This window comes from Podarcis muralis, chromosome 7, assembly GCF_964188315.1.
Source record: "Podarcis muralis chromosome 7, rPodMur119.hap1.1, whole genome shotgun sequence".
Lineage (NCBI taxonomy): Eukaryota > Metazoa > Chordata > Lepidosauria > Squamata > Lacertidae > Podarcis > Podarcis muralis.
Genome location: NC_135661.1, coordinates 3,649,392 through 3,666,866, shown reverse-complemented (window position 1 = coordinate 3,666,866; position 17,475 = coordinate 3,649,392). Strand labels below are relative to the sequence as shown.

Sequence of the window (17,475 nt, the reverse complement as noted above, 5' to 3'; positions counted from 1 at the left end):
AGAGCAGCTCTTAATTTTGGGACATGTTCCAACAGCTGTCAATATGCCATATTCATATCTGAGAAGGAAAGTAATGAATATGTGCAGCAACCCTATTACAATTAAGCACATTTAGTGTTCCTACTGTACACTTCTGGTTATAAATGACCCAATTCAAAATCATTTGTGAGCTAACCTTTACCAGTGAGCTGAAAATGAATGCTAATATTTATCTGGCAGTTAGTAAAGTATATTGATAACATCTGTCACTCTACCACAAAAAGTGTCAAGCTGACACAACACATGTGTTTGGGGGTTATGTCAAGGAAGCTCAGGATTCAAGGAGAGGAATTTTCAGAAATGAACTTCCCCAATTTGGAAAACATCAAGCTACTTATAGGCTGAGTCCAAACACTCTGAAAGGCAGCCTGGATCGTAGCAGACTTGCTTGGCTCCTGCACCACCACCTTCTTCTTCTTCTTCTTCTTCTTCTTCTTCTTCTTCTTCAGCAATCGCTCATAGCTGAGTAAGATTGTTTTCCATGAACACGGTTTTAACATTGTGTCTGTGGGTGACTGTGGAGGCCAGTTTTGGATCCACATGTTTTTCCACAGTGGGGACATAGGTTTCTGGGTGGGAGTTAATCACAGTGAGGGTTTGCCAAGTGTGCCTTCCTCTTAGCATGTTTCTCCCTCGCGTCCTGAGTTCGAGTGTCTTCAAAGCCCATGGCACCTTTGGTAAAGGCTGTTCTCCAACTGGAGTGCTTGCAGGCCAGTATCTCCCAATTGTTGGTGTTTATACTACATTTTTAAAGATTTGCCTTGAGAGAGTCTTTAAACCTCTTTTACGCCAGCATTACGCTTTCCATTTTTAAGTTCAGACTAGAGTAGTTGTTTTGGAAGAAGATAATCAGGCATCCAAACCACATGACCAGTCCAACGGAGTTGATGTTGAAGAATCATTGCTTCAAAACTGGTGATCTTTGCTTCTTCCAGTACACTGGCATTAGTTTGTCTGTCTTCCTAAGTGATGTGTAAAAATTTTGGGGACACCATTGAGGGAATCTTTCGAGGAGTTGGAGATGGCGTTTATAAGTGGTCCATGTTTCACAAGCATACAGTAAGGTTGGTAGTACAATAGCTTTGTAAACAAGCGTTTTGGTTTCCCTGTGAATGTCCCGGTCCTCAAACACTCTGCACTTCAATCAGGAGAAAGCTGTACTCACACAGCTCAGGCAATGCTGGATTTCGGCATCAGTGTTGACCCTTGTGGAAAGATAACTGCCCAGGTAGGAGAAGTGATCAACATTTTCCAACATTACACCATTGAGTTGGATTTGTGGTGTTGCAGAGGGGTTGTTTTGTGCTTATTGATGCAGCACTTTGGTTTTTTGGATGTTGAGCGATACGCCAAACTTTTCATAAGCTTCAGCAAATATATTTAGGATGGTTTGGAGGTCATCCTCATAGTGTGCACACACTATGATGGGAGAGTCATCGAACAAGTCTATAGATTCCAATACTTGGGAGTTTGGTTACAACATAACCCTAGATGGAAGGCCCATGTAGCCTATGTTACAAATAGAGCCAAAGCTATCTCCTTGGCGATCTTGCGATTCTTCTTCACCGATGGGGCCCTTCATATCCCATCGGCGTTGAAAGTCTTCAAGGCCAAGGTGATCCCGACAATTGCTTATGCCATCTCAATTTGGGGTACTTTTGTCAACCTATCTCACCTAGAGGTTATTCAAAATCAGTTTTTAAGAGGGATATTGAAACTGCCCAACTGATGTTGTCATCAGCATACTGAAGCTCCATGATGGAAGTTATGGTAACCTTACTCTTTGCTTTTAGCCTACTCAGATTAAAGAGCTTTCCATCTGTTCGATATATGATTTCTACTCCAGTGGGGAGTTTCCATTCAACAAATTGTAGAATCATGGCAATAAAAATAATAAATAGAGTTGGAGTGGTAACACAACCCTGTTTAACACCTGATCCCACTGTGAATGGTTCACTTTGAGAGCCATTGTTATCTGTGATTGTTGCTGTCATATTATCATGGAGGAGCAGAAGGATGTTCACAGATTTATCTGGGCAGCCAATTTTCAGAAGGACAGTCCACAGGGCATTACGATTTACAGTGTTGAAGGCCTGCACCACCACCTCTTTGCTGGTTCCCAAAGTTTTCTTTGCAAAAAAAAAAGGGGGGGGTAAATTCAATTCAGTTTGCGCTTAAAGGTCAACTTATCTATTTTCAAGTCCCAAAACAATGTGCAAACCAAAACATCAATCTTAAATCCATAGTTTTTCAACTGAGTTCTCCAATCAAATATTGTGTACAAAAATGCATATACTAGGGAAAAACACGCATTAAAATCCCTATTGGTGAAAAGAACAGTATATTCGGGGAAATTACTTTGCCAAATGTGTACATCAGGCAAAATTGCATACAAAAATGTGTATATTAGTTTAAATGCTAAAGAATTTTCATGATGACTTTTTTAAAAATGTAAACTGATGTGGAAATGTGGATAACTAAAGATTAGAAATATGAGAAACAGAGAGAGATCAACATTGGCAGATTCGCCTTGCTTGCAAAAGGAGGGGACATGGGCAGCTTGAGTGCTGCTTGCCGTGGTAGATGTGCTCAGGGAGTATCAATTAATTCCAGGAAGCCCGAAAAATTACTGTCCGTTGCCTCCCACTTCTGGTGAGTAAGTTGGAAAGCACTGGAAACTACATAATTCCCATGATGCCCAGGGGCAATGGCCATTCTACATGTGTGTCCAGGCTTTAAGGAGGTGTTCCACCGCCAGGCTGGTGGAACCACAAGCAGCAGCTCCACCTTCTTATCAGAACCCCCAGAACCTCCCTGAAGGCTGGGGAAGAAGCATGAATGGAGCCAAGAGGTGACATGTTGATGGGGGGGGGGAGGTGACACATATCTGCTCCTCTCTTTCCTTCTCCAGCACACCAGCCTCCCCCCCCCCCCATGAACTGCTGCCTCTGGTTTTCATGGCACAGTCAGGCATGGGATGCCCAGAGGGAGGAAAAAGTTCCCTTGTCAAAAGTACATCTCTCAGCTACTCCCAGGTGTGCACCTGATGAAACAGCTGCTATAGCAAAGGGGCCCCATCCCCAACCTAGACGCTTCACGCAAGCAGGTGAAGACTTTGCCTGCATGTGACCTTCTTCTGTCCTCACCTGGTCCTGGGAGACAGTGGGGGCAGGAAAGGTGGGGGCAGGAGGAGGACATGGGGAAGCCCTGACCTCTCTCTACACGCTCCTGCCCCTGCTCTTCACTCTCCAATCCTGCAGCTTCTCCTGCCTCTCACTCTCGTCTCCTGGCTGCTACAGGTTCCTCCAGTTCACTGATCCCTTCTTCCAAGTCAGTCTCCAACCCCCTTTCTCCTGATGCCCATTCATCAGTATCCAGCCAGTCCCTGACACTGGACTATTTGCCCTCATTCCTCCTAGGTTTATAGCAACTGTTCCTTGTCCCACCAGTCTCTGGGATCAGGGTCTTCTGAAAAGGGCAGCCATGGCTGAAGCCAGTCTGGTTGCTGAGATTCCCTGAGGACCTTCACAACTTTCTTTGCGTGGGAAAGGCTTGCTTTTCCTACTTATCTGTGACACTTAGCCAGGAGCATCAGACCATATTGGTGATCTCATACTGTAGCCAAACTGATCACAGAGCATAGAGATATGCACAATGTTATCTCTGGTTGTCTGGCATCATCCCTATGGTTAATCCAAGAAGGATAAGGAAGCAGTGGTTGGAGGGGATGGAAATGGCCATCAGGGGAGACAATATCACCAAACAGGATTGGGGTGTGGGGGAGATGAAGTGAAAATTCACAGAGCGCAGTTTCCAGGCAAGGCAGTTTTCTTAATCAGTGCAGAGTATTCATGCCTCAGGATTCCCCACCAGGGCAGCTATACATTTTTATGCTTTATGGAACTAGAGTTCTTGTTTGCAGCTGTCCCTAACAATACAGAGAAATTAGAGCAGAAAGCTAACTTCTTCTGGGATAATGTGATCCTGATGCTGTTGTAAATCCTTTTGCTGAGGACACAAAGGGTGCAGTAAAGTAAGCAGTGTGGTGTCACAGGTGAAGAAGGGGGCAGAGGCCATTATGTTCAAATGACTCTGACACCACTGCAGAGGGGCAAAGAGCTCGGGGGGGGGGGGTGAGAACACCTCAAGAATGCCCCCTCAGCTGCCAGGCTGAGTGTTTGTTTTGATCAGCTGAGGAGACAGAGACAGCCATCTCCAACACCCACCTCCCAACCAAACATAAGAAGAGCTTGCTGGATCAGGCCAAGGGCCCACCTAGTCCGGCATCCTGGTCTTACACTGGTGAAACCCACAAGACGGACCCAAGCTCAAGAGCATGCCCCCCCCCCCATGGTGATTTCCAGCTCTGACCATGGAGACACAGCAGAGCCATTGTGGCCAGGAGCATAGATGGATCTCCAGGAATCATTCCAGTCCTCTTTTAAAGACATTCAGGTTGGTGGCCATCACTGCCTTCCGTGGGAGCTGCTTGTGGGCTCCCCTTTGGGGCACCTGGCTGGCCCCTGTGAGAACAGGTTGCCTCACTAGGTGGGCCATTGGCCTGATTCAGCAGGCTCTTCCTATGTTCTTACGGATTTATCTGTTTACACATCCTCTCGTGAGTGCTGGGAGGACCGCTCCCTCTCCTGCCAACTCCATCGGTCCTAGGGGGCGGGCCCTGCACTCACCGCCACAGCTTAAGAGGCCTGAGCAGCTCCTTGCAGCAAGTGACAAAAATGGTTTTAAATGTTTTAAGTGTTTTTAATTTGCTACACCTTAAATGGTGGTTTTTTTGTATAATATATTATTTTATTATTTTTGCTAGGGGTGGGATAAATAATTAGTCAGTGTGGGGAGTTGTTTAATTTTAGTATAATTGTTTTTGCTTTGTTTTTATTCTTTCTTTTTTGTTAAGTTATTATATATTTTGTATTTTGCTTTTTTAGGGGACGGGTCAGGGCTGCCTGGGAGTGGGTCTCAGCCAATAGAATGGCTGGGGCAGGTTCCACAGGGGGGAATGTATTGGGACACCCAATCTCAGTGATCACGGGCAGGAGGAGGAGTTACGCTAAGACCAGACCGTGTCATTACCAAGGAGGCAGGTTTAGTTGTTGTTTGAGGACTATCCCTGCCTCCAGGTCTGGTCCTGATCAGACGGATACTGGAATCAGCAAGGGAAACCCACATGACCCGAAAGTGTTGCTGTGCAATGCCAGGTCAATGATGAAGAAAACCACTGCCATCCACGACCTGATTGTGGATGGAGGACTTGACCTGGCATGTGTGACAGAGACTTGGTTGGATGAAGCAGATGGGCCTGTCCTTGCCACTGCTTGCCCACCAGGTTTCTCTTACGCACAGCAACCCAGGTCATGTGGGCGGGGAGGGGGGGTTGCAGTGATTTTTAGGAAGTCATTAGTTTGCACCAGGCGTCCTATTGGGAAGACCCAGTTTTCTGAGTACATGTTCTGGAAGTTGGGCAATAGGGGCAGTACAGGATTCCTATTGGTGTACCAAACTCCCCGCTGCACCAAGGGTTCCCTGCCCGAGCTGCTTCAGGTCGTGGCGGATGTTCTCCTGGAGACACCTAGCTTGGTTGTCCTAGGGGATTTTAACATCCATGCCAACACGACCTTACAAGGGGCCGCTCGGGACTTTGTGGAAAGCATGGCCTCCATGGGGCTGTCCCTGAATAAGTCTGGCCCTACCCATAGCCGTGGACATGCCTTGGACCTGGTGTTTGCCTCTACGGATGTTGGTGATCTGACACTAACTAAAAGTGAAATAAAAGAAGTGCCATGGTCAGATCACTTCCTGGTGCAACTGGACTCCTCCGCGACCCTTCCCCTCTGCAGGGAGGTGGGACCGATTCGGATGGTCTGCCCCCACTACTTTATGGATCCAACTGGTTCCCAGAGAGTGGTAGGGGTTGTTTTATCCCAAGTTGATGCCTCCCAGCTGATTCTCTGGTGGCCCGCTGGAATGCGGAATTAACCAGGGCTATTGACTGTCTGGCTCCGAAGCGCCCTCTCCGATTGCATGGAGCCCGGACAGCCCCGTGGTTTTCCCTGGAGCTGAGGGTGATGAAACAATTGTTGAGACGGCTAGAGCACCGGTGGCAGAAAACTCACTCTGAATCAGACCGGACATGGGCTAGAGCTCAACGTCAAGCCTACCAAGTGGCAATGGCGATGGCAAAGAGGGCCTTCTTCGCTGCCTCCATTGCACATGCAGAAAACAGCAGCAAGAGACTTTTTCAGGTGGTTCACAATCTATCGGAACCACCTGCACCACCGGGGCCTGGTAGAGACCCCAAGATCTCCTGCAATGCTTTTGCAAAGTTTTATGCAGATAAAGTCACTCAGATTCAGAAGGAGGTAGACTCCACCGTGGGAGCAGGGCCGGGGCGGGAGAGTGCTAGAGTTCTGTCTAGTCCTGTTGCATGGGATCAATTCCAATCTGTTACCTCCGAGGATGTGGACAGGCTGCTTGGACAAGTGAAACCGACCACCTGTCTCCTTGATCCTTGCCCATCCTGGCTGATAAAAGCAAGCCGGGAAGAGCTGGGCGATGGGCTCTGCGGGGTGGTGAATGCTTCTCTCTGTGAGGGAGCCTTCCCAGACCCGCAGAAAAAGGCGGTCATTAAACCGCTTCTTAAAAAAACATCTTTAGACCCAGCCAGTTTGGCCAACTATCGCCCTGTCTCAAATTTACCATTCTTGGGCAAGGTGATTGAGCGGGTGGTTGCCGAACAACTCCAAGCACACCTGAAGGATGCGGACCATTTGGATCCTTCCAATTGGGATTCAGGCCTCACCATGGGACTGAAATTGCCTTGGTCGCGCTGGTTAATGATCTCCGGCGGGCTAGGGACAAAGGTGAGAGCTGTTTCCTAGTTCTGCTGGATCTCTCAGTGGCCTTTGACACCATCGACCATTGCATCCTTCTGGACTGTCTAAAGGGGCTGGGAGCTGGAGGCACTGTTATACGGTGGTTCCGCTCCTTTCTCCTGGGCTCTCACTTGTGGGGTGCCCCAGGGTTCCGTCCTCTCCCCCATGCTTTTTAATATCTATTTGAAGCCGCTGGGAGAGATCATCAGGGGTTTGGGCTGGGTGTTCATCAGTATGCAGATGACACCCAGCTCTACCTCTCCTTTAAATCAGAACCAGTGAAGGCGGTGAAGGTCCTGTGTGAGTGCCTGGAGGCGGTTGGAGGATGGATGGTGGCTAACAGATTGAGGTTGAATCCTGACAAGACAGAAGTACTGTTTTTGTGGGACAGGGGGCGGGCAGATGTGGGGGATTCCCTGGTCCTGAATGGGGTAACTGGGAGTCATTTTGGACTCACAGCTGTCCATGGAGGCGCAGGTTAATTCTGTGTCCAGGGCAACTGTCTACCAGCTCCACCTGGTAAGACCCTACCTGCCCGCGGACTGTCTCACCAGAGTGGTGCATGCTCTAGTTATCTCCCGCTTGGACTACTGCAACACGCTCTACGTGAGGCTACCTTTGAAGGTGACCTGGAAACTGCAATTAATCCAGAATGCGGCAGCTAGACTGGTGACTGGGACTGGCCGCCGGGACCACATAACACTGAGAGATCTGCAGAAATCTGAGAGATCTGCATTGGCTCCTAGTACATTTCTGAGCACAATTCAAAGGGTTGGTGCTGACCTTTAAAGCCCTAAACAGCCTCGGTCCTGTATACCTGAAGGAGCGTCTCCACCCCCATCGTTCTGTCCGGACACTGAGATCCAGCGCCGAGAGCCTTATGGTGGTTCCCTCATTGCGAGAAGTAACGTTACAGGGAACCAGACAGAGGGCCTTCTCGGTAGTGGCGCCCACCCTGTGGAACACCCTCCCTTCAGATGTGAAGGAAATAAGTAGCTTTCCTATTTTTAAAAGACATCTGAAGGCAGCCCTGTTCAGGGAAGTTTTTAATATTTAACGCTGTATTGTTTTTAATACTTGATTGGGAGCCGCCCAGAGTGACTTGGGAAACTCAGCCAGATGGGCGGGGTATAAATAATAAATTATTATTATATTATTATTATTATTATATTACTTCACCTAATGCCTCAAGGGCAGGCTACAAAAGTATCACACATTTTAAAAGTCCAACTGAAATCATAAAACCACAAAGCAGCTAATGACAAAATGCACCACGCTGCAAAAGGAGGGAAGGAGCAGGGGCTGAGGACTCAATTCCATCCTGTTTTGACCTTGCTGGGATGAGCCATAGATCCATCCCAACTCACTCTGTCCCATTCCATCCCATTATACACATTTTGTGCACACATTTATGTAAAATCCACCCCTTTTACGGAAAAATCATCCTATTCAATGATTTCCAGTGCATTCACCAGTAAAATAGGACTCTGTACTTTTTGTGCACTGAAAATCCACTGCAAACTCCAGAGAACTGGGAGTTGAGTTCCAATTCTCAAGCAAGTTTGGGAGTCAGACTGTTGCAAAAATTGGAGGGGGGGAAATCCTCCCCCACCCCTTCTGAATAGTAAAGCATCACCTAAAATACAGAAGAGGAATATGCAAAGAATGCACTCTTTGCTAGGGATAAGGTTGTTTTTAAGCATTCCTGTGAGGCACTTGCCATAATCTTCAACATAACATCTGAACAAGGACGAAGAATGAGTTGACAGTAAGAGAGGAGAAAAGAAACAGTCTGGATTTTGAAATAAGATGCATCTGATTTGTCAGGAGGATTTTTATTTTTTATTTTTAAATCACATATCTCTCTGAAAGTAGGTTGAAGAGAACCAATGACACTGGTGCTCAGAACAAACACATCTCGAGCATGTCTGTGTGTGAGAGAGAGAGGGGGGGGGGGAGGGAGAGAGAATCCCAGAGCACAAACATCCTTTAAATCAGATTTTCAAACAAGACCTTCGTGGGTGGCTCTTTTGAGAGTTACAGTGGATGTCGATCCGTTAATCCAGAGCATTTCTCATTGCACTTCAACTTTGAAATGACTTTGAAATCATTCCCTGGGGTCTTAGAGCAGAGTAGAGTTTGATGTAAAAAGAAGAAGAGGAAGGGAAGAAGAAGAAATAAAAACAGGGCATGAAAAACAAGGCTCTCTGCTAATGAGCATTTATGGCCCCTGTAGTTTAGAACATCGTCTTTTTCCCTACTAGATTTTGATGAGCAGTAAACATGCTTTATGTGGGGAGAGTTCCTTTTCAGTCCCTTTCTCCCAGGTGAGAGACAAATTGACTGCATAATAAACCAGGTTTGCAACTCTCAGAAACCCAAACTTCAGGTGGGCTTGAACTGGAATTATCCAGGAAGAAAAAAGGAAGCCTATGTGTTCAGGTTCAGCTGGTAACAGAATAGCAGCATCAGCTTCAGGTTATAGGAAATCACTGCCAAAGTGCCCTCAGATCTCCTCTACCTGCAGCCAGTCTGCACCCTCCCACACCAGCATCGGGGAAGAAATTCTATCCAGTTTGCATTTAAAGGGGGAAGTAATGTATACTTTCCAAAACAACATGTGAACCAAAACACAAGCTATCCTTCAAAATTTGCACTCTTCAAATTTTGCAGTGCAGTTCTCCAGTCAAGCAAGGTGTGTTTTGTTACCAGCCACCACAATCCCTGTTGTGCCCCACAGGGGATTCCAGGGGTCTTGGCCCTCAGCCAGGGTCTGTGCTCCTTTGGAGAATTGAAGACACGGCAGACACTGTTGTAGCTTTAAGAACTATGGTTTATTCACCTATTTACACCTTCATTCTGCATGGAGGGAGTCCAGATCTTACAGTATGGTCATTTCAAGAGGGGTTTGTTCCCCACAGAGGTGAAGCCCTGGAGTCCGAGGCATCTCTCCCAGCCAGTCTTCAGGCAGCCTGCCCCTTGGGTCTTTGTTCTCCCCCACTTCTTTGCCCCAGAGCACCTTGCTAAAAAGACTCATTTTCTGTCACCTCTCTCACACACCACATCCCCCTGACAACTGCTTTCTGCCCAGGCCCAAGATTCCTCACAGATGGGCCATTAACCTCTTTTGTCATGTAAACCCCTCTCTCCCAGGTTAGGCCCTGGCTTTGAAAGAAAGTATCCCCTGGATTCAGCTAGTGTTAAAAGCTAATCAAGCCTTTTAATTCTGGGAAATAGCCAAGCTAGCTCCCTCCTGAGCTGATGGGGGATTAAGGGTCTTGGTGCAAGAGGCAAATGGGTACCCCCCCCCAAGAGATAAAGCCAGTGTTTAGCATAGAGAGTTTGGGAGTGATGTGACCTATATGTAAAGTAGCAACTGGAAAGAGAGCCAGAACAATGTTTGAGAGCAATGTTGGATTTGTTTGAATCCAAGGCTGTGGCTATAGGAGAAACATGGTCAAATACCAAATGGGGGTGCTGATGTTGTCACACACACACACACACACACACCCATACCCATCACAGACTCAGGTTGTATATATGTGTAGAATTATTATTAGAATAGACTTTATTTGCATAGCCAACAGGCCATTGCATCGAAGGACAGACAGAAACAAAAATACATTACGGAAATAGTTATCATAAAATAATCTCAGTACTTAAAACTTGGCAGAGGTAATGATAATAATAAGAATAAGATCCTAGGCGAGGAATCCAGGTGACGACACTGATGTCATTCAGACAGCAGCTCTCAGTCTCATTGCTCTCTCGACAAACCTGGCAACCTTCTCTGTTGTCGAGCTGCTCTGGTCGGCTAGGAGTGAGAACAACTTAGCTTCACAAGAGCGGCCCGGGATGGCAGATAGTAGCGGCATGATGGTCTCATCCCTGAGATCTTTATACAGGGAACAGGACAAGAGAACGCGTGATACAGTCTCCACGTAACCAGCTCCACAGGGGCAGAGCCGGTTCTCAAATGAAATTTTTTGATATCTACCTTCAAGAACAGCTGAGGGTAACATATTTAGTCTGGCCAGTGTAAAGGCCCGCCTAAGTTTTGGAATGGTTAAGGTAGACAAATAGGGTGCCCGAAAATCAAAGTGGGAGGGGGGCAGATAAGCGTACCAAGCACTAAATTTCTTAATATAGGCCAGATTATTCTGTTGCTCAATATCCTTCATGCGCTGGTCAATAATGGTTTTTGCCTTGGGTAGACCCATTTTCAGGAGATGCTGTGCTTGGAGGCCACATGTAAGTAGTTTTTGATGCACTACTTTGGACCACCGACTTCTATGAGCATCTCGTGCTACTAGAGGTAGTAGTCCAGATGTGTTTAAGTTTAAGCGGAGCCAATAGTTGAATGTTCTTAGCCAGGTACGGGTTTCGACAGAGAGGAGGCCAGTCTCCAGCCGTAGGGCCGCATTTGGTACGCATGGTGGAACGGCTAGAATCTGTCTTAGAAATTTAGACTGGACCGTTTCAAGTGTGCGGCAATGATTTCCCGTCCAGATTTGGGCCCTGTAGAGTAATTGCGCCAAGGGTTTTGCTTGAAAGACCTCCAGAGCTGCTGGGATATGTCTGCTCCCCTTCGTAAAGTAAAAGCGAGACAGTATTTTGGCGCTTTGAGATGCCTTTTCCCTAGCATATTTATGATGGGCCTCCCAGGCCCCTGTTGACTGGAAGACTACTCCGAGGTATTTGAAAATTTTGACCTGTTCTATTGGCTGATTGTCCATCTCACATCTGTGCTGTCTGTGTCTCCTAGCGAAGACCATGACTTTGGTTTTTTGGTGATTAACCACCAGTTGATCTCTCTTGCAGTAGGCTGAGAATTCTCTTAGTAGCCTTTTGAGGCCTACTTTAGTTCGTGATAAGAGAACCGCGTCGTCCGCATAGAGGAGCGCTGAAATTGATTTTTCGGCCAATTTGGGGGCATGAAACTCCGGGGATGTTAGGTATTTGACCATGTCATTTATATATAAGTTGAATAGGGCTCGGTATATGTGTAGATAAACCATATATCATAAAGACACCCCAGTCTCCACAGTGCCTCATTCCCCAAAGGAAACATGATCCCTAGGGAAGCACCTGGAACCCCTGGAATCTCACATAGTTCAGAGATTGGGGTGGCGTGCAACTATATATTGGCAAAATAACACGCACAAATGCACTATATTAGGGGAAATTACCTTGCAAACAAATGAATATTATGTGTAGGAAAAATTGCAAATAAAGATTTGTATAGGAGGGAGAGAGTCAAACTAACATGCTTATGAATTCTCACAAGGTAAACAAATCTCAAAATGGTATGGCAATGTGGTGAGATGAATTTAAGATTGGGAAAAGGGGAAATTGAGAGAAACTGCTCTCCACCCATTGTGGCCTTAGCAGGAGTAGCAAGGCTGCTGCAGGAGGCGTTGGGGGTGGCACCAACACCACTGTCATCTTCTGCAGTGTGTCCTTCATGAGTATCAAATTGGTGCAACCTTTCTCAGCCCTCTGTCCCTAATGTAACTACAACTCCCATCACCCCAATGTATGCAGTTTTCTGAGGTTCTTGCAAAAAAAATAATAATGGTTGGAGGAAAAACGTTTCTCAAGTCAGTCTGAGGGGTCAGAAAATTATTGTCCCCTTGCCAGAGTGCTTCGTCTAAACACAGCTCCCTGTCCTTAAATCACAGCATGAGGACCCCAGCAGAATTGACCACTGTGAGAAGAAAAGGAGTGGTCCTATTTCCATATTAATCTATTTTGTTAAGTAGAAACATTTGCATTTAAATATGTGTTTCAATATGTGTTTTATCACTAGATAATGGTGTGTGCCGATGGGTTGCAGGTTTCCCTTTCCACAGCCCAGCCAGCCTCCTTTGGCCTCTCTCTGGCTTCCAGCTCTGGAGTGACACCAAGGTCTCTGCTGGCCTGGAGCTCCCCTTTCCACCCACCAAATGCACAGGCTGGCAGAAGGGCTGGAATCCCTGCCGGTCAGAATCAGCAAACATATCCAAAGTGGGAAGCTCTCCCAAATGGAGTTTTCTGTGATCCCAAGCTGGCGCTGTCATGTCTACAGCTCCAAGATAGAGCAGTCTTGTGCATTTCGCTTGGGAGGAGATACTCCCAAGTCCACCTCCTTAGGCGGTTTGGGCTGTATGGGTTATATCCAGTGGAGCACTAAGTTAAAGTTACTCAGCGATATAGTAGTTGTGCTGGTGAAATGTTTTGCACAAGTGGAACATAGTTGCTCAAAAGAATGCATAAGCAAGCTGCTGATAACTTCAGGGCACAATAGTCTGTGCAATCTGTTGCACAAGTTTCTGTTGCACAAAATTAGAATCCATCTGTCTGCCAGCACGAGAGCTCTGGCCGAGAAGCTTGGATACAACCCTGATTGCAGTGGCATGTGGGGCACCCTGGCCATAGGAACATAGCAAGCTGCCTCATGCGGATTCAGACCATTGGTCCATCTAGCTCCGTGTTGTCCATTCAGGCTGCCAGCAGCTTTCCAGGGCTCCAGACCAGGGGCATTTGCAGCCCTGCCTGGAGAATGAGCCGGGAACCTTCTGTGTGCACGCATGCCCTGTGGCCTTCTCCCCGCTCTTCTGTGCGAAAGGGCTGTAGACCCACAAAGATGTCCATTTCAGACATGTTTTTATGGTAAAGAATGTGATATGATTGTTGGCACTTAAACAGTAATGAAAACAAGAAGATTAAAAAATGTTTTCACACACAAGGGAACCTTTAGCAGCTCTTATTAATAAATTCTCCTGGTACATCAATAGCAGGAAATATTTCTGTCAGGCAAGCTAATTAAACCCAGTAGCAACTTCACCACTAAAAATAGCTCTGAAGCTGCTGGACTCTCAGCACAGGCATTTTGTGCCATTAATGAAGGACTTGCTGCCACTTCCCATGAAACATCAGATCGGTTTGTGGTGGACACTGTAAACAAGTGCAGAGACAGCCTGACGTTAGAGCTGCCTTGCCATGGACATGTTTTCTTGGGAGGAAGAAGCCAGAACTTATTTCTGCATAAACATGCATGAGAGGACTAGGATGCATGTTGATAGATACACCTTCAGTAGTCAAAATACTCTGTATGATAAAATCAAGAATATGATAAAATCCAGTTTAAAACATTTTCTAATTTTCTAGTCCCTGGGTTTTCAAGGTGAAAAAAAGACTTTATAATATAACTTGCCTGGTTATTGATAATATGCAGCTTGTTATATAGAATATTTATCAAAGGAGCATCACATATGTTGCTTCAGCAATCCATGCAACAGTCTTTATTTTTATTATTTATTTATGCATTTTCCATAGTTTGATACATCCACTTTACAGTTTGCAGCAGTCTTTCATTAGTTTAGGCTAGTGCCCCAGCTGCAGCTTCTTCTAGATCCGGGATGGGGAACCATTTTTAGCTGGGGATAGGGAAGTTTCTTTTGGTAACAACTTAGGAAAGCATATAAGTGAAGTCCAAAACTAGATATAATTCTAGATGTGTCACTTGGAAGCACATCAGGCATTTAATTTTTTAAATAAAAGACATGTGTACAGGGGAGGCATGATTTTCATCTGTATACAGGCCTTGGGGAAGGAGGGTTTAAAGCATCCTTTGCCAGCAATGTTTGATTTCTGGGGCTATAAAGTGAAGGTCTATGCAGAGTGTGGTGGGTTAGCTCTTCATAGTTCCCATTCAGTTCTGTGGAAGAATATAAAAAGGGGCCACAATCTGGAGACTGTAACTAATGTTTTTGCTCTACTAGCACAAGAGCACTTTCACTAATGGAGGGGTGAGTTTCAGTGTTGCACAACAGAGGAATCCAGTGCAACAGTTGCATTAGCAGCAACTCGTAACGCAACAGATTGTGCAATCCATTCTGCAGCAAAGTTACCAGCAAGCCTCTCATGAATTATTTTGGGAAGCCAACTTCCGCTGGCACAAAACATTTCTCCAGATGAACAAGTCTACTGCTGACTGACTCTAATGTAGAGCTGCATTAGAAGTGACCCCTGGGACTTGAGATGGAACAACATCAAGCCTTCACACCAGTCAGTCAGTCAGTCAGTCTTTATTGTTTCAACCATAGGTAAAAGCAGAAAACAAAAATTGGAATAACAACTGGGAGGGGGAGTCACCATAGCAATACAATCTTACTTATTCATCACACTAGGAGAAAGTAGGAAATTGGCTCAAGCTTCAAAAGCAAATCTTGCCACTGCTACAGGGGTCTGAAAATGGAAGAAAGTTGGTGCTCTGCAACTCAGACCAGCCACCGGCGGCATTCGCCTCAAGAGAAGGATCCTTTGCATCAAATACTGGTCACAGCAACAAGAAGGAAGAAACAGATTTGTCACCTCCAGGGTTGTCCACAAATATATTATATTATATTATTTAAAAGCATTTCTAAAACATGTAAAAAAAAACACACAAAAAACCCCTCAAAGCAATGTACAACAAAAGCCAGGAGAACAGTAGTGCAAAAATATATGAAAACAAAAACTTAGAATTCAGGCAAATGAAGACAGGGTCCAATCTTGTGGGTCAGGAAAAGCCTGAGCAAAACGATACTAAGGCATCTGAAGCAAGCAATGATCAACACATATGGCAGAGGGAAGGGTGTTTTGTGATACAGTGGCAATCGTGGAAAATGCCCATTCTCAGGTCCCTGCCCCATGATATTCTTTGGGGTGCGGTACCATAAGTAGAATTTCCCCAGGTGGTCTAAGTCATCTTTCAGGTTTATACAGGGGCTGGCAGTCTTTCAGGTCCGTTGCCCTTTCATGGTGTACCAAGGCTGTGGCACCCTGAGGATAGCTCCCATGTAGGGAGATTGAACCTCACACCATCTGTCCTAGTGATGTTGAGCATTCCACTAGATTGTCAGTGATATAATAGAAGCAGACACTGTAACAAAGCAACCTAGTGTATCCTCCATCCTAACCAGGGTGGAGGGGACTGTAGCTCAGTAGTGCAGCACCTGCTTTGTATGCAGAAGGACCCAGGTTCAATCCCTGACATCTCCAGGAGGGGCTGAGAGAGACTCCTGGTCAAATATCCTAGAAACCCACTACCAGTCGGTGGAGACCACACTGGTCTGGATGAACCAGGGGTCTGACTCAGTATAAGTCAGCTTCCTGCAGATATGTCCAGTAGGTACCTGTTTGGCTCTACAGTCAGTCTCTCTCCCCCCCCCCCCTTTCTTTCTTCAGTTAGCATTCCATGACATCCTCAGTCCTCCCTGGGCTGGGGGTTGCGGGTAGAGATTCCCCCCCCCCTTGACTTTTTCAGTGTTCTCTCCCTCTTGCTTCCATTTCTGGCTTTAATCCTGTCAACACTCACCACCTGTGTTTGTTGTTAAAGGGAGCGATCAGCTGACTCTTGGCTATGGCTGTTCATCAGCTGTGACATGTGATTGAGCCCTGTGGCTCATAGCTATTGGCTTGGCAATCTGTTGCCAGCCCTATTATGTCCTCATAAAGGTACTACAAGAAAATTGTTGTGAGGCTAATAAAAACATACCAGATGTGCACTTGAAATTCACAGCCTCTGTAGGGCATAGCCTCAGTGAAAACTTAAGGCAACCCAGTTACGCATAAGAAGCAGGCAGATTATTGCTGGAATTTCACAGCTGATGTGTGAACACTTCTGAAAATGCATAAGAGCAGAGAGTTTGCCTATTTAGCTCTGGAGAGAGGAGGGAGTGATTTATTTTATAGCCGATACATCAGAGGAAGTAACACAGTAGGGGTGGAAGAGTAATTTAGGTTAAAGAAGCTTGCGTGTATGAGAACTAATGATTATAAATGGAACGTTAATTAATTTGGCTTGGAAATTAGGGAGGGAAGGATTTCATACAGTCACAGTAATCAAAAAGGAAGTTTCTTACTAGACTTGGATAGATTAATGGAAATTGTTGGTTTTGCTCTTACTGCTGGGACTGTAAGTGTCCCCCAACCAAAGACCCCTCCTGGCATGACCTTTGAGAATGCCTGCTGCTTCTGTGCAGCTCCTTCCTGCACTACGGAAGCAATGTCAGAAGGCCCAAATTTGGGAGAGGATGAGAGTACCCCTGGCAGCAAGGCAGGCCCTATCATTAGGCAGGGTGAGAAAACCGCCTTAGGTGGCAGGTGCTGGGCAAGGGGGAAAGGGGTGAGCATTCCCTCTACTGCCTACACAGCCTAATTTGGCTCTTCTATGTAGAAAGGGAGGGCACCATCTCACCTGTTGCTTCAGGGAGCAAAATAACTTGGACCAGTCCTAATGTGCAATGATGGTAAGGGGCAAATGCTGTGAACTCCTCAGCCATATGTTGTCGAACTCACTTGTTACTGAAGCTGCCGTGCTGCAAATATAACTTTATTCCAGCCTGTTTTGGTAGTTCACCTTTTAGTGGAATAGGATTGGTCTTTTTATTCTTGCTGACGGGTGAATACTTTTTATTATTCTTATGGTTTATTCTGTGTTATGAATTTTGAAGTTTGTTAAGTTTTTCAGTACTTGAATATTTTGTAAGTTGCTTCTTTGAGGTATTTTGTAAAAAATGAT

At 46.0% G+C, this 17,475-nt stretch overlaps 1 protein-coding gene and 1 long non-coding RNA gene across 9 annotated transcripts in view; one reads left to right on the top strand and one right to left on the bottom strand.

Moving 5' to 3' along the window:
* Positions 1 to 17,475, top strand: part of ZMAT4 (zinc finger matrin-type 4) — a 185,910-nt gene that overhangs the window by 103,474 nt on the left and 64,961 nt on the right. The window lies entirely within an intron of this gene.
* Positions 1 to 17,475, bottom strand: part of LOC114602829 (uncharacterized) — a 42,719-nt gene that overhangs the window by 19,901 nt on the left and 5,343 nt on the right. The window lies entirely within an intron of this gene.